The sequence below is a fragment of the Neodiprion virginianus genome, chromosome 1 (genome assembly GCF_021901495.1).
Source record: "Neodiprion virginianus isolate iyNeoVirg1 chromosome 1, iyNeoVirg1.1, whole genome shotgun sequence".
Lineage (NCBI taxonomy): Eukaryota > Metazoa > Arthropoda > Insecta > Hymenoptera > Diprionidae > Neodiprion > Neodiprion virginianus.
Genome location: NC_060877.1, coordinates 14602969 through 14626392, shown reverse-complemented (window position 1 = coordinate 14626392; position 23424 = coordinate 14602969). Strand labels below are relative to the sequence as shown.

The window sequence follows — 23424 nt, the reverse complement described above, 5'->3', positions numbered from 1 at the left end:
TACTCGAGGTCATAAGATCAGCCGTTATTGTCGAGAAAAGTGCCACCTCATTGGAAATGGAGCTTGGCAGAACAGGCCAAAAGGGCGACACTGTGGACGCCTACAATCTCAAATTCAATCAGATCTACCAAGACCTCGTAGCTGCCTTCTCGAATCAACAACTACAAGCAAACATCGATCCTAATCTTCAAGACCTCGAAAATAGAGTGTGCCAGTCCGGACTCAATCCGAGGATATTTCATCAAGTCAAAAACCGTCAGTACTTCAAGTAACTAGAAGCGCAGAAGGCCGCGAAAAAAGCCGAAAGCGAGGAATTGAATTTCCGAATGCATCAACAACAGCTGTTGAACAGTAACTACACAGCCTCAAAACCCACGTTTTGGAACAAGTCCCAAATTTACGGGCCAGGCAGCGCATCAGATACGCGACGATTCCAGGTACAAGAAAGAACCTCGACGAACTCGCCAAGGTCAACTCCTCGACCACCAGCGTCTGTCCACCACCACGATGAAGCGGAACAAGATGAAGATAAAGAACTCCAGAGCTGTGAATGCCACACCTGTAACACACATCGGACCGCCCATGAACAACAAGCAGTATGTCATAACTGCGGAACCAAAGGACACTATAGCCGGAACTGTTACGCTCCGCGCCGACCACAGAACGACCAACGCCGTGATACTAAAGGCAATAAGCGAGACGCAAATTTTCAAAACGCCAGCCTTAAAGACAAACCGCCCAACGACCAAGTCAATTGTACGTCAGAGGAACTCCAGTCAGAGGAAGAGGAAATAGAGGACAGGAGGACGAACTAGAGGACGAGTGCCAACAGGAGTCCGTGTATGTTCAGTTTCACAGGGGCTACTACAGTGTGCTGTAATAAAATTTGGAGAAACAAAGCAAGGAGTAGCCCTTATGGTCGATACAGGTGCATCAATAAACCTCATAAAACGGAAGGTTATTCATCCATCGGATAAACAAATTTGTCCAATTATCAAACGCAAAATTTCCTTTAAGACTGGCAAAGCGCTAAATTCCGCGAATGAAATTGCTGTACTAACTCACATGGGACTAAAGGACGAATTCGTCATTATACCAGACGATTATCTGCCTAACGAAGAAGATGGAATCATGGGAAACCCGCTTATGAGGAGGCGAGATTTCCAGTTGAATGCCTCGACGCTTACACTGAAGAATAAGATACACCACCTTGATAGCGACCGAAAAATTCGATGTAAACCAAATTCGGTGAACAAAATTGCCATCGATACCGACGAAAAGAATCTCGAAATCATGTTACGCATGGTCTATAAAGACGGAATGCCTATGGAAAATATCCCGGTGCAGATTGTACACACGAACAATCATGGTACGGCTTATGGAATCATCACCACCGCTGAAGACGAAGATATCGAGCTCGGGCTGGAGAACGTCCAAGTCCACCGAGTGAAGAGTATGTCAACCCCGGGTGTATGGCAACAACCACGTGACGAAAGAGAGCAGGCGCTCCAAGATACTGTCGACTTGAAACACCTACCGGAGGAGTACCAAAAAGAAATTTGGAGTATTCTTCAGGATTTCAGCGATATCTTTGCCTTACAGGAGGAAGACATGGTCAATGGAACTTCAATGACTGAACATCGCATCGAGTTGTCAGACCCCCAACGCATTGTAAATGTGAAAAGTTTCCGTGCTCCACAGCTGCACCAGCAGGTTGTAGAAGAGGGAGTAGAGAAAATGTCAAAACAAGGAATAATAACGGAATCCGAGTCGCCATACAACTCGCCAGTTTGGGTTGTACCCAAAAAACCGGGCCCCGACGGAAAACCCAAGTATAGAATTGTGATCGATTTCAGGAAGATTGATGAACTTACCGTTCGGGATTCTTATCCGATACCAATAATCGAGGATTTACTCGATCACATGGGAAGAGCCAAGTTCTTTACTACTGTCGACATGGCCGCAGGTTTCCACCAGATCAACATGGCTGCTGACTCCAAGAAATATACTCCCTTCTCAACCCCCAACGGGCATTTTAAATACCAACGAACGCCTTTCGGATTACAGAACGCTCTTGCGACCTTCCAACGCATGATGAACGATGCGCTGAGAGGATTGAATCAGAAGATCTGTTGCATCTACATTGATGACGTAATAATTTTTGGTGAAACGGAGGAAGAACACCATCGAAATATAAGAACCGTATTTCAGCGTTTAAGACAATGTAACCTGAAACTCCAGCCAAAGAAGTGCGCCTTCATGAAGACTGAAGTGAGATACCTCGGATATGTCATCACTGACGAAGCGAGCAAACCAGATCCGGAAAAGACCAGAGCGATACAACAATTACCCGTTCCAGTCAACGTTAAGACGATTCGATCCTTCCTTGGTTTGACGGGGTATTACCGGAAGTTCATACAAAACTATTCAATGTCAGCGAAACCATTAACAAGGTTAACAAGAAAGGACACCCCATGGGAGTGGTCAGCAGCTTGCCAAGAAGCCTTCGAAACCCTGAAAGAAAAGTTGGTCACACCACCGATACTAGTGAGATCAGACCCAGCTGAACAATACGTCGTAACCACCGACGCGTCAAACGATGGAATTGGAGCGGTACTATCTCAAGACGGCCACCCCATATATTCCCTATCTCGAACCCTAAGTGATGCGGAAAGGAATTACAGCACGACAGAGAAGGGGATGCTTGCTGTTGTATGGGCCGTCAAGAGACTAAGAGTATATTTGCTCAATACACCAGATAAACCCTTCATTATCCGCACCGGTCATCGTGCACTCGTATGGCTGAAGAATTGCGTAGACCCCAGTCAACGCCTGCTGCGTTGGAGACTAAGATTGGAGGAATACTCATTCCTGATAGAACATGTTTCGGGAAAAAGTAACGTAGTAGCGGATGAGCATATATGTAATACTCCTATATGGACAGTTTATATGGGAGAAAACGTCTTACCATTTCGGTGCTGACAATATTTATTTTCTCTCTCGTCCATCATCCCTTGATCATGCTGCGCATGCTTTTGAATTCTCTAAAATATCAGTAGTGGAGAAAGAATTGAGGGGAATAATATTGTGGTTAGAATTGTGTTTACAAATGTATTTATTATTATAATTCAGAAAAGAAATTCTGAATTCTCAAAAATTTGTGTTTTTAATTTATTAATGTTTTATTTTCAACAACCAATTATTAAAAAATGGTGAAGTTGTGTTATTTATGTAATAGAAAAGCATCAAGAGCTGACAATATTTCATTGCATCAGTAAGTGCAAATTATTTCTCATTTTTGTAATTAACAACTTCTTTATATTCAAAATAATATTTAAGTTTTAACAATTATAGATTTCCTAAAAATTTGGAGATTCGTATGAAGTGGCTAAATGCTTGTGGATTAACTACAGATGATGATGTAAGGAGAACGTGCATATGTTCCAGACATTTCAAAACTGATGATGTTTGTCAATCAAATGTTTTTGGAGCTGTTAAATCTTCTATAAAACGTAATGCAGTTCCTACACTTTATCTTACAAACCCACTCAGTCTTGATACGATTAATAAATCACCGCCAAACACACCATTGTCGGAACTATTTGAGGACAATGGAGTCTGGAATCAATCCTCGTCATTTTTTTCTGACAATAATATTGTCGACGACAATAATGTACTTAATATTTTGGAAAAAAGTAAACAAATAATATTTATGTAAAAAACTAAAAAGATAGTACGAATAAAATATTTATTTATTATTTTTACTATTTTTTAGGTTCAGATAAATATTTGGAACCAGACAGTATCGAATTTCAAACGTCAAATAATAGCAGTATTAATTTCGGTAAGGCTATTATAAGCATTTTATTAAAAGTTAATTTTAAAAAATTGTTAAATATTTTAATTTTAGATGACTCCTATAAACAATCTGATTCAAATGAATTTATGGAAAATGCAATCACAAATTCTGACAACGATGACAAAAATTCTGGTAAGGATAGAGATTTATGTTATTTAATTATTTCTCCGAGAACTTTTATACTGTTTTATACTTGTTTTAAGTTCCAGACGAAAATACTTCTCCAAGTCAATGTCGAAAGCGTAGATTTTTCGAGCCCCGTCATGTGAGTGAAATATCGGAATTAGATTTTGCAACACCCAAAAGGGCTAACAGAACCATTTCTTTGATAAAAAATACTGATCAGAAAAGAAGAGAAAAAATAAGACAGCTACAGAGGCAAACAAGGAATCTCGAAAGAAAAATTAAATCTTTGAAAGATTTAGTAAATCATCTTAAGGAGAACCGTATGAAACTGACGAAAGTGGTGATGCTCTGATGGTATAGTATATTCTAACTAATATAAATTGTATAAATATAAAATTGTATATATTTTACACAAATGTTATCGACGACGAATTTTATTCATAATATTGTTTATTGATATTTACATGATAGTGTGTTTATTATCTAAGATTTGAAACAATTGTATATATATTTTCTTTTAACTTTTATTGACGGGTTTCGGTACAATATTTTCATTAATATTAATTAATTCACTTATCAATAATTACACGTGACGTGTTTTTTTTTTTTTTTCATTTTTAAATGGAAAGATCGTAAAATGAAAAAAAATCTCAAAGTTTTTCTTCGGTCATATACTTCATAATATTTCTTTCTACGTAGAGTATGATGTCATAAGATATAACAAGTATAACAAGTATGAAAGTTAAAGATGGAAGAGGATACACACCGCAAGTTCGTTCTTTTGCATTATCTTTACATTTTTATTCGCCCAAGGCTTACAAATACGTTCGAGAAAAATTCAATAAACATTTAGCATCTGTGTCAACTATAAAATCGTGGTACCGAGTAGTGGATGGCTCACCTGGGTTTACAGATGAATCGTTTAAAGCTATTGAATTGCGATGTAAAGAGAAGAGTGGCATAGTTAATTTGGTTCTGGATGAAATGTCAATAAAAGAAGAAATAATTTATGACAAAAAAGAATTTCACGGAGGTATAAACTTCGGGACAATACAAAATACAGACTCCGCTTACTCTGATAACGACAATCCGATCACAGCAAAAAATGCATTGGTTTTAATGGCTGTTTCCTTGAATGAAAACTGGAAAATTCCAATTGGTTATTTTTTAGTTAGATCATTGAATGCTGAAGAGCGCGCAAGTATTTTGAGATTGGCATTCGAATTATTACAAAAAGCTAATTGCAAAGTTTAGTCAATAACTTTCGATGGAGCTGCATCGAATATAAGTATGTGCAATTCTTTAGGTGCTAATTTGAATTTTGGACCGAATTTTAAACCTTACTTTACAAATCCGGCGACATCTGAAAAATGTTACATATTTTATGATTTTTGTCACATGATTAAATTAATTCGGAATACTTTAGGAGATCACAAAATAATAAAAACTGTTGACAATAAATCTATTTCATGGTCATACATAGAGAAATTGCACGATTTACAATGCAAAGAAGGATTAAGAGTAGCAAATAAGTTAACTAAAAAATACGTTCATTATCAAAATAACAAAATGAATGTAAAATTAGCCATACAAACACTTAGCGAAAGTGTCTCAAAAGCTTTAAACTTTTTACAAATGATAGATGATACAGAAATCCAAAAAGACTTTCAAGACAGTTCAGAAACAGCTTTATTTTGCTTAAATTTTAACAATATGGGTGATATGCTAAATTGTAAAAATAAATTTTCTAAAGGAGAATTTAATACCCCGCTGACTGATGATACCTATTCCAAAATGAAAGAGCATGCTCTGAAATTTGAAAACTATATTATTAATTTATGTAATGACAAGGGGACACCTTTAATTAATTCTCAACGAAAAACTGGATTCATTGGAATGATTATAGCCTTAAGGAATATATTTCCTCTTTATGATAAATTAAAATAGGAAGGGATGAGTTATTTATTAACTTATAAGTTGTCTCAAGATTATATTGAAACATTTTTTAGCGCCATCAGAAGTCGTGGAGGTTTCAATAATAATCCAAATGTTTTACAATTTAAAAGTGCGTATAAGCGTTTATTAGTAAAGCACGAGTTAAAACAATTTGAAAATGGTAATTGTGCTTTTGACAATGTAGATATTTTACATGTATCATCTAACACTAAAAATTGTCACGATCAAATTGGGCATGCAGATTTGCTTCGAGCTACTGAAAATCCTGATATTTCAGATCATGATTATATTCGTTATTGTTGGGAACTAACGCCATTCGTCGAAAATATCGTTTTGTACATAGCTGGTTATGTTTCACACAGAGTTTCTAAAATCATATTCTGTTCTGTATGCCAAAACCAGTTAATTTCAGATGAATCACGAGAAACCATGCCTCTATTATCTCTAATAAAAAATAGAGGACCATTTAAAATACCATCAAAAGATGTTATTAGTATTTGTAAGATTTCAGAAAAAATAATTAGACAATATTCGCATGAATTACTGAACAAAAATATTAAAACTACTGTTACAAATCAAATATGTCAAAAAATTGGAATAATGTTTGATAATAAAGAGATGAACGAACATGTTTTACTCCAAAATTTTTCTGATAATCATCGTCATCAGTTATGTAAATGGATTATTGAAGTATATTTAAACACGAGATTTTTCTACGAAGCTAAAAAATTGTCGGTTAAAGATAATTATGTTCGGCAAAAGTATAATAAACTCATTTTATTTTATAATCAATAAAAAATTAACAAACTACATTATATAATTTTTTGTGTTTAATAAAATTGTATTAGCTGAATTTATTTTTATTTCCAATTTTACTAATATTGTTACGTCCAAGTACTTGATATATCTTTATTAACTTGTCATTTTTCAGAAGCATTTGCGAAAAACAAAAGAAATATGAATAAGGTTTGTTTGATTCTATTTTTTAAGAATACTTCTAGAATTTAATAAAAATAAATTATTTTTTTACATTATTCCAATCAATAAGAACTTGAATATTTATTATCATTTTATATTATCATTTATATTTCAAGAAAAAAAATTTTTTCTTTAAAAATCATAAAAAAATTATTGCCACGATATATCTTATTTGAATAACTCGCCTTTTTCCCCTCTGCGCACAAAAGAATGCGCAGAACTGAGTTGGGTCCACGGAGGATAGAGAAAGTGATATCATCTATTTCACTTTATCGAAACAGCTTCCACTTATAGAAACTGTCCATATAGGAGTATTACATATATGCGGATGAGTTATCTAGAGTCTTTCGCACAAAGAAAGAGATCTTCCGAAAATTCACCGAATTGGAAAAGGGACTATACGAAATCACACCCATTGATAGGAATCCCAAGTGGGTCCACCATATTGCCGCACGCCACATTGACATCGAGAGATTGTCACTCACAACAGGCAGAACAAAATCTCACATCAAACTCGTTCCCAACCGAAATCGAAAAGGGAAGGACGGCAAATGGGTGAAGATTACCCTTGAAGAAAAGGATGTTTCTGACAACACCCTGATTATACCAAAGTATCAGACAGATGGACGTGAGAAACTCAGAAACTACATTCATCCGAAAAGGTACGAAAAAATATACTTCTGGATTGACCCTAAGAAAACCACCAAAGAAGAAACCAATTCGATCATCGAAGATCTCAAGAGGATACGTCAGGACTCAGGTGCAGACATATCATTTTGCTTGACAGGAAAGGATGTGCCTAACAAACAGCAACAGAGAGAAATCATGGCCAGCGCTCACAACGACATCAATGGACACTTCGGCCTAGCAAAAACAATTGACCGAGTAAAAGAAACGGCCGTATGGTCAGTAGGCTGATTCAAAAAAACGGCTAATTTTTTTTTTTTAAAATCCTCACACAAAAACTTCCGAGAAGGTGTGAAAAGACGCCTGTAAAAAGCAGAGCCCTTAATATTATTATTAAGAGGTCGCGCATTGGGAATTTGTATTTCCCGTTTAAATAACACAGGAATAAATTTTTTTAAAGGGCATAGCCGGATAAGCAGGTCGAATCGGCCCCCGCTGAATTTTTTGTCGGTACTTCAGGGATCAATTTGGACCCAAATGAAAATAATTCAGTGAAAATTTCAGCTATTAATCTTAAACGGTTTCCGAGTAATTGAAAAAAAACCTATTTTTTAGTATTTATTTTTTTTTTAATAGTAAAATTAAAAATTTTTTTTTGCTGATTTTTTTTTAAATACTTACGAGTAAAAGCTGTGAAAATTTTTTTTTTTTATGATTTCTAGACTAAGGTAAAAGTCCCTATTATGAGACATTGTCCCTATTTATGATACATAACGTAAGTATACTAATTGATAAAAATAATACGGAATTACACTTTTAAAAAATTTAATAAGTATATTTTTTCATCAATTTTGAAAGCAATTTACAAGTCTTACTGTTGATTCTTTCCCAATAATAATAAAAAAAAAATTATAATAGTACATGGTTTGATATCTGCACCTGAAACGATGACTAAAAAGAGTTAAACTGCAATGACTAAGCAATTTTTCAGTCGGGTTAAAATAATTGTTTGTTATATTTATATACATAATTTATATGTTAATTGAAAGCTAATGAGTCTTAGATTTCATTTCTATATGCATTTATGCTTTTTTATGATAATAATATTTTATATTTGAGTGTCTCATAATACCTACACTTACAAACTTGAACGTACCGGTGTATGAGACACTTTAGTCAGTGTATCTAGTAATACGGACATGTGCGTGTTCGTTTGTCCCGATTAGATGAGACAACGTATATTTATAAAGTTTTATATTATTAATGAGTGATATTAATTGTTAAAATATAACATTTGTATTGTATAGAGAATTGGCTTTTAGTACATTATTAAATATTTTCATATAAGTAAGTATTTTAAGTTAAATAACATAAACTTATAAACCTAACCTAAAATTGTGAAATTAAGTATTGACTTTACGAGAAAATTTTTTTATTTTTTCAATTAAATATTTTAATTTAATTTATAATATTTAACTGTATATTTTATTAATTCGTTAAATGTTTCAGATTGTATACCACCAGTAAATAACAGACAAATTAAAATAATAATCTGAGGTCATGGGAAATAAACAGAGATCCAAGGGGATAAAAAAAAATCACTCAAAATCAAACAAAACAAAAGTGTTGTGCTCAAATTCGGATAAAAAACCTATGAAAACAAAACTTAGAAGAAATAAATATGATCCATCAAATATTGAAAAAGCTCTACAAGCAATAAAAGATACAGGATTATCTATACGAAGGGCAGCTGCTGCTTATGGAGTACCTGTAGCCACGCTGGCTAGAAAAAAAAATGTTGGCCCTGAGAAAGCAAAAAATAAAACAGGTCCAGATACAGTTTTATCACCGAATGAAGAGGATAATATTGTTCAGTGGGTGCTGTACAGAGCATCAATGGGAGCTCCTGTGACTAAAACTGAACTATTGGATTGTGTACAAAGATATGTACAAACTATGGAAATCAAAACTCCGTTTACGGATAACCGTCCCAGTCGTCACTGGTATGAAGGTTTCCGAAAACGCCATCCTGAGTTATCCATTAGGAAACCCCAACATTTGAGTACTAGTAGGGCAGCTGTTAATCGTGAAGAATTGCAAGAGTGGTTCAAGGATTCTGGGAAATATTTAGAAAGTAAAAATTTATTGAATATTCCTGCCTCTAGAATCTTTAACTGCGATGAAAGTAGTATACTTCTGTGTCCTGACGCCGAAAGCGTGTTAGCTGAAAAAGGATCTCGTGCAGTTTACAAAATAGTTGATGGTGGCAAAGAATCATTGACTGTTTTATTCACGTACAGAGCAGATGGAACTCGTGCTCCTCCAATGCTTATGTACTCTTATAAGAAAAGTATACCTAAGAAAATAGTGGAAAATACTCCAACAGGATGGGGTCTTGGAGTATCGGACAGTGGCTGGATGACAACGGAGACCTTCTATGAATATATTACCAACGTGTTTTATCCTTGGTTACTTGAAGAAAAAACCGAATTTCCAGTTATTTTGTACATGGATAATCATTCTTCACACCTAAATTTACCCTTGGTAACTTTTTGTAGAGAAAAACAAATAGAATTGGTAATGTTACCTCCCAATTCCACCCATATTATGCAGCCATTGGATATTTCATTTTTCCATCCATTTAAAGAGACATGGAAAAAATGTGTACCGAAATGGAAAAACGAACATGGTGTTGGACAAATTAAAAAAGAAGATTTTCCTCAAGTACTCAAGTTCACGTTGGACAGTATGAAGAATGAAAAAAGTGTAGTCGTTAGTGGATTCAAAGGAGCTGGACTTTATCCATTTGACTCTAATGCAGTAGACTACGATATTTTACAGAAGAATAAAAAATCCAAAAAAACTGTTGATCGGCTGGATAACAATAGTGCAGATAGAAACGAAGAAAATCAACAGTTTTTGTTAAGTTTTGAAAAAAATTTACCGAAAGATATGCTTTCTGAATTTAAAGAAGCTGCAAAGTGTGGATCATGGAGCGGAGATCTAGAGAAGAAAGCATTATTCGATTACTGGTTCAAAATTTCTAATTATTCCACGGGTATTTAAAATAACAATTACGTCATTTTAATTTACAATCACTGACCTAATTACAATTCATATTTACAATTTTTTCTTCAAATTTTTTTAGAAATTTTTTATATACAATTTTTTTTGTAATTTTTTTATATACAATTTTTTTTATAAATTTTTATATACTATTTCTCATTATGATTTTTAGAATGCGCTATATACAAAATGTAATTTTAAAACAATAGAATTTTTTACATTAATTTATTATAATTTATACTATTAATCATTTTTTTCAGTTAATTCGTTTAATTAATTCAGTATATTTTTTTTTAATACATACTTACACATTTTTAAAAATAGGTGTTACTACAAAACAGAACCCAGTAATCAAGGGTATTGAAATTTATAATGATCATCATAATCAAGACAATTTAAAAAACGACTTAAACACTAATAAACCCTATTTATCAAATGATATTGTTTCAAACACTAATTCTTCTACTGATTTTCTCTATACGATTGATCAAGAACTACCTAATTTGAATGTTGAAACAATCAATTCGTTAAATAATAACAAAGTATTGGAATCTATCATTATTAACGACAATGATTCTAGTGTGATTAACTTTGAAGAAACTAGTACTACTGATGATGGAAAAATTTTAGAGTTTATATTAAAATCTGGTCAAGTTAATAATGAAGAACAACCAACTGATAACGACAATGTAATACAATCTACTCTTTCAAACTTAAATGAACACAACTTTATTGAATTAGCAATTCCTGTTGTTTATGACAACTCGATTGTACCTGTACAGCATGGAGAGATTACAACAGAACTCACGATTACTCATCTCAAAGATCCGGTAATTAATGAAAATCATCAAGTCGGTACGTGAATATCATACTTATTATTTTTATGTTTAATAAATTTATATTATTAATGTAATTGTTTTCTTAGAACTCGAGAAGGAAAATTTAAATGGTGTTTCTCAAAAAACTGGCGTACATCATTCTATTGATGAGACTACATCAACAGCTATTGATAAAGGTAACATAGAATAATTACTTATGAACTATTTTTGAAAATAATTGACAAAATTAAGAGAAACTCTTATTTTTAGATAAGTCACCGAAGAGACCATTTAAGGAAATATTTACTTTACCGGTGGATTATTTACCAAAAAAAAAAAGAATTAAACTTGAAAAATCAGGCAAGTCAAAGCTACCATCTGTGGGAACCTCCGATGAATGGTACCAGCAACAATTGGAAAAGGAAAAAATGAAAAAAATGAAAGAAGAAAAACAAAAACATAAAAAAAAATTGCAAGAAGAAAAAAAAAAACTAATGGCTCAAGTTAAAGAATTACAAAAAAAAATCAAAGAAGAAAAATAAATTTATTTATATAATTTGTGTTGATTAGTCGTTTAATTTCTGAAAAATCTATTATTTGTTGTTTAAAATCTGAAATAATTTCTTATTTTATAATTATAATGATCTCAAATTAATAAATACATAAAATATATTCGATCTTTTTTATTTCTTAAGTGTCTCAAAAATAGGGACCTGTGTCATGAGACACTGGGGACATGTGTCTTTAAACTGTCTCATAAATAGGGTCATAGAGGTTGCCTCCAAAAAAAGCTTATTTTTATTAATTTTGAACTTAAAATTTATTATTAACAAGGAATATTGGCTAAATAATCATAAAATTAACAGATAACACAATAATAATTGTGTTTTTCATTCAAATATATTTTATATTACCGAGAATGTTCGACCTACCTCGAAAAGTGTCTCATAATGGGGACTTTTACCTTAATAGCCGATTTTTAAACTAAAAAACAAAATTACAATTATTTTTTTTTATGCCTATTTTAAAACATGCAATCACCAAATTTGGACATAATACGTCTTTTATACCCCTCTGTAATCAGGAATTTTTAAAATTTTTTTGGTTTGGTGCAACGTCATGAAAAAAATTAAAAACCAATTTTTTGTTAATTATTTTATATTTCAACTGCTTAGAACACTACTTACAACTAATTATAAAATTTATTTATTCATAAAAATATTCATCAAAAACGTAAGTGGTCATCAAAATATTTGTTAATATTTTCGTCAATCTTCATCACTGTCTTCATTAATAACTACACAGCGCCCGGTATTATTGAAAATGCGACTTAATTGCATATTTTACTGACAGGATCATACCAGCTTTCTCAAGCAGTGTCATACTTAGCTGAGATGATGGATGAAGATAATAATATAAGCCTTCAGTACGTAAGATCGGCTGAAAACATTCTTAGATGTCAAGTAAGATCTCGGCATATTAATGCAAAAACATATCGCTGCTTCATTGAGTATCATCGTGGCAAAAATGGAGTTAACGGAATTTCTCGATATTGCTGTGATTGTGCCAACGGTCGGCGTACAGTTGGTTGTTGTTCGCATGTAGCAGCTATTATTTATTACCTATCACATGCTAGATATTTATCGAGAATTGTAAGACCAGCAGAAATTTTAGTTATTAATGAAGACAGTGATGAAGATTGACGAAAATATTAACAAATATTTTGATGACCACTTACGTTTTTGATGAATATTTTTATGAATAAATACATTTTATAATTAGTTGTAAGTAGTGTTCTAAGCAGTTGAAATATAAAATAATTAACAAAAAATTGGTTTTTAATTTTTTTCCTGACGTTGCACCAAACCAAAAAAATTGAAAAAATTCCTGAGTACAGAGGGGTATAAAAGACGTATTCTGTCCAAATTTGGTGATTGCATGTTTTAAAATAGGCATAAAAAAAAATAATTGTAATTTTGTTTTTTAGTTTAAAAATCGGCTATCAGTCTAGAAATCATAAAAAAAAATTTTTTCACAGCTTTTACTCGTAAGTATTTAAAAAAAAATCAGCAAAAAAATTTTTTTAATTTTACTATTAAAAAAAAAATAAATACTAAAAAATAGGTTTTTTTTCAATTACTCGGAAACCTTTTAAGATTGATAGCTGAAATTTTCACTGAATTATTTTCATTTGGGTCCAAATTGATCCCTGAAGTACCGACAAAAAATTCAGCGGGGGCCGATTCGACCTGCTTATCCGGCTATGCCCTTTTGCAATTTCGTATTTTTGCAACGGCTCATTGAATTAGCGGACCAAAGCATATTTTTGTAGAAAATTTGACGCATTACAAAAAAAGTCCTCACAAAGTTTTCGATAGTCACACTCCTTCAAAAGTTATTCGAGGTCAAAGTTGAACTTGCAAAAAAATTCAATGTTTTTTTTTTTCGATGATACTATGAATCATTTCTCATTATTTTGTTATAAAGAGGATAGATTTCGGAACAACTACATTTTTAAATAGTCAAGTGCATCAGTTATGGATTCTCCATGATAATATGTTCATTATTTAACATCGCATTTTTGTAAGGTAACTTTATATTGACTCGATGGGAAAATTAATGATTGAAAAAGTCCAATTAGAGTAAGATATATTTATTAAATATATATTTATAACAAAATAATGAGAAAAGATTCATAGTATAATCCAAAAAAAAAAACATTGAATTTTTTTGTAAGTTCAACTTTGACCTCGAATAACTTTTGAAGGAGTGTGACTATCGAAAACTTTGTAAGGACTTTTTTTGTAGAGCGTCAAATTTCCTACAAAAATATGCTTTGGTCCGCTAATTCAATGAGCCGTTGCAAAAATACGAAATTGCAAAATTTTAAAAAAATTATTCCTGTGTTATTTAAACGGGAAATAGAAATTCCCGATGCGCGACCTCTTAATAGTAATATTAAGGGCTCTGCTTTTCACAGGCGTCTTTTCACACCTTCTCGGAAGTTTTTATATGAGGATTTTGGAAAAAAAAAAGTTAGCCGTTTTTTTCGAATCAGCCTAATGGTCACGTATGGAGAATGATATCAATTCCTTTATCCAGGCATGCCCCACGTGTCAGATGTATAAAAAGGAAAGGATACAAATGAAATCACCCGCTATTCTTTTCGAAACCTTTGCTGAAAAACCTAATGATCAAATTTCAATAGATATCGTCGGACCTCTGGTCGAATCTTGGAATAAACACCGATATATCCTCACGATGCAGCATTCAATAACTAAATTCATTAAATGTGCCCCACTTACGAACAAAACCGCGACAGAAGTTATCAAGGCTCTATCAGAGTACTGGATAGGTAACTTCGGGTGCCCCAAAGTAATCCTGACGGACATGGGAAAGGAGTTTTGTAACGAGCTGACCGATTCCTTTCTCGAACACTATCATATCAAACATATCACCACGCCTGCATATCACCCGCAGTCGAACGGCTCTACAGAACGAATGCATAGTGTCTTGAAAGACTATATTCGAACTGCCTGCAAAGAGAGAGTACACACTTGGGACATGGTTTTAACAGAAATGGCACGTGCCTATAACACTTCCGTTCATCAATCAACAGGTGAAACGCCTCACAACCTCATGTTCTGTCATGAAGCCAACAATCCTGACGGTTTCCGCGAAAACCGATTGGAAACCGTGATTAGTAAGAAAATGTTGTGGATACGAAAATGGGAGGAACGGTTCGAGAAAGCTCTGGTCTGGCTTACCAAATCCGGAGAGAAAAACCAAAAACAAGTGGACCAAGGAACACGACGACAAACTCCTTTTTATCAAGTGGGAGATGAAGTGATGATCAAGAACCGTACGCGACAGAACTCCTTGGAGAGGATTTGGAATGGACTATTCGTCGTCGTAGAGATCAACGAACAAAAAGGAAATATCACTTACAAGAAAACCGCGGATGATTCCACAGCATCTTATTGGAAGACCCATCTGAATAATACCAAACCGTACTACGAATACGACACCGGACGAAGGAAAAACGATACAATCCCTATAATTAAACTAAAACGGGTTCAGGGTAACGATTGGATCTCCACGGAATAGAGTCTTAGTTTCTTTTGTTATAGGTGTAGCAGTCTATCCCTAGCCTACTTCGATGTCTCAGTTATCAATGGGACTTTACTCCAGGAGGAAGTGGGCAAAGTATACATGTACCAGGAAAGATGGAAGATATTCCAATCCATTGACGCAAGTGGGTTCACCAAACCATTACTCGACATTCACAACAAACTCGGAGGCCTCCAGACGATACGGGATACCTATCTGGACCATTGGAATCCTGGTCAGCGATCCCTCGCCCAGTCCGCCCTGGACGCTTTAGATTTAGAATTTGCCCGTGCCTCGTCACACAAGAATATTTTGGAAGTCATTTTAGACTTGGGTGCGCCTATTCTTCAAATGACGCGCCGCCCCTCTAAATTAAGGGAATCTCAATCCCACGGAACCAAAACAAGTACTCCGAAAGCGTTCGCGTCGAGCGATGTTACTTACGAAGCCTCGCGCGAAGTTGAGGCGGTATTTGGAAAACATGTCCTTCTGACGGGCCTGGCAAATAAAATGTATCCCCTAAGGAAATCTTATCTCACGCCAAACATCAGACCGAAAAGAGGAATGTTTAACTTTTTAGGAACAATCCAAAAATCAATCTATGAAACTGCTGACGCGGATGATTTGGAAATAATTAATGGGAATCTAGCCTCACTAAAAAATGTAACGGACACTCTAAATCATGTTGTAACGAAGTCCTTGCACATCAATCAAGTCCAAATTAATGTCTTGAATACAAATCAGCTCTAACTTAAACACTCTTTGGAAACTGTATGGGGACAATTAGAATCATTAAAAATAAAAGGTAACGAAACGCTTGCTTATCAGGAATACATTGAAGCTATAACTCTAAGTTTATTTGAAATTAAGAAACTGCAACGACTAATCGATCTGGTAATGACTGCCGTGCAATTAGGAAGGCATGGTATCATCGATAACACCCTTTTTACTTTAAAGGAGCTTATGACAGCTCTTCAAGCTTTCGACGCCAATGACAAAAAGACACTAATACCTATTAAGGAGGAAAATTACGAGAAGTTTATTAAAATAAGTGATTCAACTACAACCACAGATAAAGGCGAACTTATCTATATACTCACAGTGCCTTACTTAGAAAAGGAACCTTGGGTAATAATTCAGAATACTCCGGTACCCTTAAGAATAAATCACACTTATGTAACGCTTAACCCAACATATGCTTTGAAATTAGTACGTAAGAATTTTATAAGAGAAGTCACATTTTCTCAACTGAAACAGATAACCGATTATTTCATTGGTGATTACCGTGATGTGGGACATCGCAACGATACTATTGAACTTTGTCAGAAAATAACTGATCCCATACCACGAGGATGCACCCTGAGTCGTTTTCTCGTCACAGATATTGCTTACATAAAAACGCAGGGATCGCAAATAATCTTACCTTCGAAGCCAACTGAGGTAACCATAACATGCGCTTCAATGCAGACTTTTATTATTCAAATCACCAAGCCATCCCTGATAACCACGAATCAGAGCTGCGAACTTCAAACTTTGAAAACGCGAGTCAAATTAATCGTAGAACATATGACTTCTCAATTGACAGAAGTACATGCAGATACCATTTCCCCGCTAAACAAATTTGTAACAGGCCGGGAAATTGTATTGCATCACGTGATTAACTTGGATACCCTCAAGGATCAAGGACAAGCCATTTTAGACCTTGAGAGTGTCCTCGCGAATAACGAAGCGACCCTTCGGGTCAAGAATACATGGGCTCACTTCAAAGGTATAGGGATCCCATCAATAGCTGCCATTTCTGGAACGATATTCGTCTTGTCTATTCTACTCTTGCTGTGTAAATTTAATATACCCACCTATATTTCGGCGTTCACCGGATGTTGTTGCCAAAGGAATCCCTCTGCTTTGGAAGTAGTAGAACGAAGGAAATTAAAACGCAAGATTGAGGAACAGGCTCAACGTAACGAAAGAATCCTACGAGAAATCAGAAGCCGCAGAGACGCGCCTTTGTCGGCGAGAGGCCGTGTGAACAGAATCAATACTGCTTCCCGGCGTAACGCACGCCTAATTTTGCTTATACGTAAATTTAATATAACGTTAACGCCCGCACCCACCATTGTTGTTATCAATTATAACGCAATTCTCTGTTTTGAATAAACGTATGAATATATATATATATATATATATATATATATATATTGTAACGTGGCATTTTTACTGCGCGTTCCACACGGCTCCCCGAACTCTAGACGGACCATAGACTTAGGGAGCACGCGGAGCAGACCGCGGCTCATTTCGAAAAAGAGCGCCAGGACAACAGTCACGCATCCGAGACTCTAAGAGGGGACCATCGCCGGTTTAGCGAATAAGACTTTTCAGGATTTTTGTTTATTTTTTTTTGGGTGGCGAGTAAATGCGGCTTCAGACAGGGGATCGGCAGCAAATCCGAACGACGTTACTGGATGGCAATCGCGGCGGATCGCGACGAAAGGAGGGCCTCGCACGAGGCTACGGAGAGAGCGTCAACGGAGAGCTCTGCCGCGAGGGAATCCAAGGCGGACGAGATTCCCGTTGGTGGGCGGCGAGCCGTAGCCCCCCCCCTCCGTCGCCCAGCTGACGACAGGTACCCTCGCGAAGTCGTCACCACGCCACTGCCAAGCTACGGGGTACCCGAGACTGGCCAGCCAATCAACACCCCGCGACAGCGGAATTCAACGATAGCGATACACTAGATTGTAAGAATTGCGTAACGAGAACCCCAATTCGTTAGGGAAAATTTTGACTATGGATGGCGCCTATGTTCGGGGCATGTTCGAATCAGTGCTGCCAGAAAGCGGGTAAAAAGTACCCCTTCCACAGATCCCGCGCATGATTTCACACAACGTCAGCGGTGTACGTCGGTGTGTCGGGATGGCGACGGAAGCCGAACGATGCCGAGTCAGCTGACAAATCGAGGGGAAATGTTCCCCTACCAAGCAATGAAGAGAGCGCAATGAAGAGAGCGCATTGCTTGGTAGGGGAACATTTCCCCTCGATTTGTCAGCTGACTCGGCATCGTTCGGCTTCCGTCGCCATCCCGACACACCGACGTGCACCGTTGACGTTGTGTGAGATGCGCGCAAGCTGCTAGGGAAGGGGTACTTTTTACTCGCTTTCTGGCAGCACTGGTTCGAATTGCGGCTCCGATTTGCAGAACTCGTCACTTGAGTCCTGGCGACATTTCGCGACAGTCGAGTAGGGTAGAAATTCAGAAAGAAAAAAAAAAACCTGTTTGAAGTGTGTGTGCCATGGCCGAAACAGGAGTTGGCGAGTTCTTGGTGTGGTTGCGAAGCGGTAAGCGCTATTAATTCTTTGCGAACGCATTTCGAGTGCAAGTAGATCGGCGCACCGGCACCCGGTTGGCCTAGCCCTTGTTGAGTTAGAGTAGTACTCGAAATTCGTTTGCCGATCTCCTTGATGATGACCGTAGCCTGAGTTTTCGCGATAACACGTAGAGTCAAGTGGATCCCTGTAAAGTCTCGCGTAGAGTCACGGTTTCGAGTGGGGAACAATTTCGGTTCGAAATTGAGTGCGGCCAAATTCCGCTGCACGGGGTCTCGTCGAGTCTGCGTACGTAAAAAGGGTCACCTCTCGGGGGGGGTCGCGTGTTACCGTGCGTAGATGCTTGATTTAGCGGGAAGGGTTGTGAACTTTGGGGAAATAGGGACTACGATTGGAGCTCGGATGCGTCATAATACGCTACACACTCGCACGAGCAGAAAAGCTTCCTAGAGTGATTAATTTGGTCGCGATTAGCGCGTCGAGTCACGTCTTTTTGATTTAGTTTACGAATTCTTGTGCATCAGTAAGATGGCGACTAGCGCCCGTAGAAATAAGATATCAGCTAGATTTAATCACGATTGCGATTAGCGCGTCGAGTATGATCTAGATCACGTTTTTGTTTAGCGGTTTATAATTAAGTGACGAGTAGCGTCGTAGTCGAGGACGATCGTGGGCAACGCATCGAATCCGATTTTGTTTTTGTTTTTTGCGAGTTAGGGTATTATTAAGACGACGACTAGCGCACGTAGGCCGTAGAGGTCTCCTAGACTTATTCACCTTTTTTTTTTTATTATTTGGTTTGTTTCTCCCTTTCTTATTTCTTTTGGATTAAATTTAAACCTTTGTATTTGGAATCGCAAAGGACGACTTGCGCAGTCGTAGTATTATTTTTATTTTATTTTTTTTTTGTAATATCGCTGACGAGAAATATATTATTGGAATTTTATAGTGATTTAGCCACACCACGCGTTGGCTTACTTGTGTTGCATTTCTCTCTACCCAAAAATTACCCCTCCCCTCTGCGCGGTACTGAGCTATCGAGTATATGGTCACGGTATTTCGCATTTCCGATTTCGAGGCGTGTTAATCACGCCAGGCGCCCAACAAATTTCGCGATATTGTTTTAGGTCCAGGGTACATCGTGGACGCCGATTTATTGTGCACGAGGTAAGTTCTCGGTCATTTTCTCCGAGTGACCGAAGAGCGGGAAAAATCCACGTTACAATATATATATAATCGTTGCGTAATATTCGCATGACAAGTTATTCCATAGAGCTCAGAATAGAAAATTTGAACCAAGAAAACAACAAGGAGCAGAACCTATGAATTCTTGCAATGTTATCTTATTTTGTATTTTTTTTTTTGTTTGTTAATTTTCACGATTAGTTTTTAGCATTGAGATAGTTTGAGCGCTAAGCGCAACACTGTAATGATTTATTTCGATTGAAACTTGCTTAGGTTGATTATCAAAACTGTGTACAACGAATCTGTTTCTCTGTCATCAACCCAAGACTAGAAGTGGGAAGGCGACTCTGTTTACTCCGAGTTCGCGGTCAGAAGGAAGCACCGGGATACCCGTATCTCCAAACAGGTGATATATACCTCACTCTCTTGTCTCCGATCGGTAGCAAGAGCGACACAGCTTTTGCCTCACGTGAGAGAGCATAAGAAGGAGGTGCTAGTTCATAAACCAAGGCTACTTTGGTATCACCTAAGGCGGTATAGCTAATTGATTCAGGGTGTTTTTGGGTCTGAAAGACTGACCTTTCTTTTTGCCCTTCAGTAGAGGTCCTTTATATTATCCATATTTACCTTAATTTCAGGGGTTAAGGCAAACTAACTACACAATAACGGGGTTTTCTCATAGGTAAAAACCTCAAGAAAACCGCACACGTTACAATATGTGTAAGACTGTATTGCATTATCCTATTCGAAAGATTTTCACCGTGAGTTGCGAGTGTCTCCGATCGCCAGTTTGAAATTTATTTCATTCATTCGTTGCGTCTGAAGATTGTAAATTCAACATAAACAAGTTCCGATACTGAATTAATAGAAAATCATAAATACATATTTCTGGATGATCATTTTTCATCTAGGGTATGAAAACCAGTGTCGTCTATAAGATGAAAAAGAAAATGTAAAGAAAAGCAAGTTTCGATACCAAATTAATAAAAATACGTAGAGAAAAATTTCTGGTTGATAGGTTTTAACTGAGGGCATGCAAATCGGTATGAGCTAAAAACGAAAAAAAATGTGCATTGCACCATTCCCAAAAATTGTGATCTTTACCATATCGATTATTGTTCACGACCGACTCGTGAATCACGACTAACTTCGGCCCTGGCTCACGCGCGGGCCCGCAAACTCATGCGTCGCCCCTGAGCTCAATTTCCAGTCGCGCGTCGCCGCGAGCGTCAACCACTACGTCAGATGCGCCGCTAACGCCACCCACGCAGCCAAGCGCGCGTCTCGCAATCGGTTCGCCGAGTTTCCCGCTATCAAGTTTGAGCCGCGGCTGGGATATGATACCGACAAAATCAACCATCAGCAGCACAGCTTCGGTATCACCGACTCAAGTGATACTACTTGCTCACTAAGCCTGCAACTTCGCTGCAATATCAGGAAGCATTACTCTTTCGCCAAACAAGAAGTCTTGAGTAATTGCATCACTGGCACCTCCACCCTGGTTCCAGCCAGCGTGATCCAAGGGACTTGCGCCCACAATCCACCAGCTCCCTGGCTTCTGCAACCGATAGAGTTCTCGCCAAGGCCTCTCACAAGGCCACCCAGCGTGTTGCTGTCACTTTGGGACGTCAGATGAGCAAGACTCACCTCGCCACGTTACAGTCGCAGCATCCCATCACTGCTGCCACCTCTGAAGGCGTCACCGATTGCGCTCGTCACCGTCCCAACACAGACGGCGCCTCGACAAGCAACGAGTGGCATGCCAGTCGCGCCATCAGACGGTGAATGGTAGTCATCACGTCTCAGCAACCACCTCCACCATAATTGAAGTGGACCGCCGCAAAACCATCCATTACTTGGAAACCAAATAATAATTAAGATGTTGTATATATGTAAAATAAACAAATAAATAATAAGATACGCTGTAAACATAAATCACTAAAAAGTCTCGTCTCTGATTCAGCAGCGATACTGCCCTCTATGCGGCTCGGTCGAAACGCTAGCGACAATTAGCAAACAATTATCGTGAGCAGCGTCTATCTAGGTATGGTTGTGAGCAGCTTGAAATGAATCTGGTTGCGTCGACATGCGTAGGATCGTATAGTATTATCCATTCCAAAGAAGTTCATTGTATGTATTGAGACAGAAGCAAGTCACTCCCTTCTGTTTGTTTAATAATTTATCAAGATTACTGACAATTTGTACTGAACTATATTTTATTTTGAATTGCTTCTACTCGACGCGGCCTGGGTCAATTGCTGTCGAGGCTCAGACAATTTTAATATATTTTGTTGGGCGCCAGTTAATTATCAAAGTTAACGAAAACGAAATAACGGCTAAGCTCAGTTGGCTGACAAATAACAATAAATAGTTTTATTTATAGACTCTATTCGCAAGGGAGTTCATTTGGGGTCCCAAGGAAGGGAGAATCCAAATTTCCAAGAGCATAGAAGAAAGAATTGGACAGAATATACAAGTTTATTTGTACTTACAAATTCTTGTCGAAATCCGACTGTCACAATTACGATGGGATTGATTCCACAGTCAAATTACAAGACAATACTACGTACTAGTTGACGCAAGAGTCAAACTGTACGGAATTGACGCAATAGTCAAATCACAAAATATACTGTACTAACAATAAGATTGACACAAGAGTCAAACTATGCAACTGTCACGTACAAAGGTCGACACAAAAGTCGAATTACAAAATAGTGTAATAGGCACGGGGGTCGACACAAGAGTCAAACCACGCGAACGCTACCCACTAAGGTTGACATAGAAGTAATTATGTCAGCTCCTGCTACACGTGGCTTGGATCGATAATTCACTTGACAATTTGACGCCTGCGCGCTAGCCTGAATTTGAATGTCTGTACCCTATTAGTCTCGAGTCAATATGGCGTAACGGCGCATAATATTTGAATGATTTTAAGTGACTCGGAAGCTATTAATCGTAGATACCTCATAATTAGGGATTTCGACTCTCACGTTGAGTTAGATACGATTATCCTATAGTCCTGTTACAGTATATTGTCACAATCTCCGCTCGCCAGTTTAAGATTCATTCAATGGATGAAAGAAGAACTGTTACCTCTGACGACTGTAAATTCAAAACAATCAAGTTTGGACGCAGAGTCAACCCCTTGCCATAAAATGGCGTCTGGGAGACGTTAATCATTTCACGTGCCATTGTAAAATATAAGGTCTCCAAGACGTCAAGGCGGAGGCCAAGAATCGTGCGTCGAGCCAAATTAAGTACCTAGTATTTTTCGGATGCATCTAATTTCTTGTTACTTGTACATGTCAAGAGATTAATGAAAACTTGTAGACAAATATCTGGTTGATCAGTTTCAATTCAAGGCATGAGAATCAATGT

At 36.9% G+C, this 23424-nt stretch overlaps 1 protein-coding gene and 1 long non-coding RNA gene across 3 annotated transcripts in view; both read left to right on the top strand.

Annotated features, from left to right (window-relative positions):
• Positions 1-23424, top strand: part of LOC124299423 (annulin) — a 424310-nt gene that overhangs the window by 109118 nt on the left and 291768 nt on the right. The window lies entirely within an intron of this gene.
• LOC124300459 (uncharacterized) lies at positions 3622-3982 on the top strand. Its single transcript, XR_006907225.1, has 3 exons — positions 3622-3695; positions 3776-3844; positions 3911-3982. It is a non-coding gene; the product is annotated as an uncharacterized LOC124300459 (long non-coding RNA).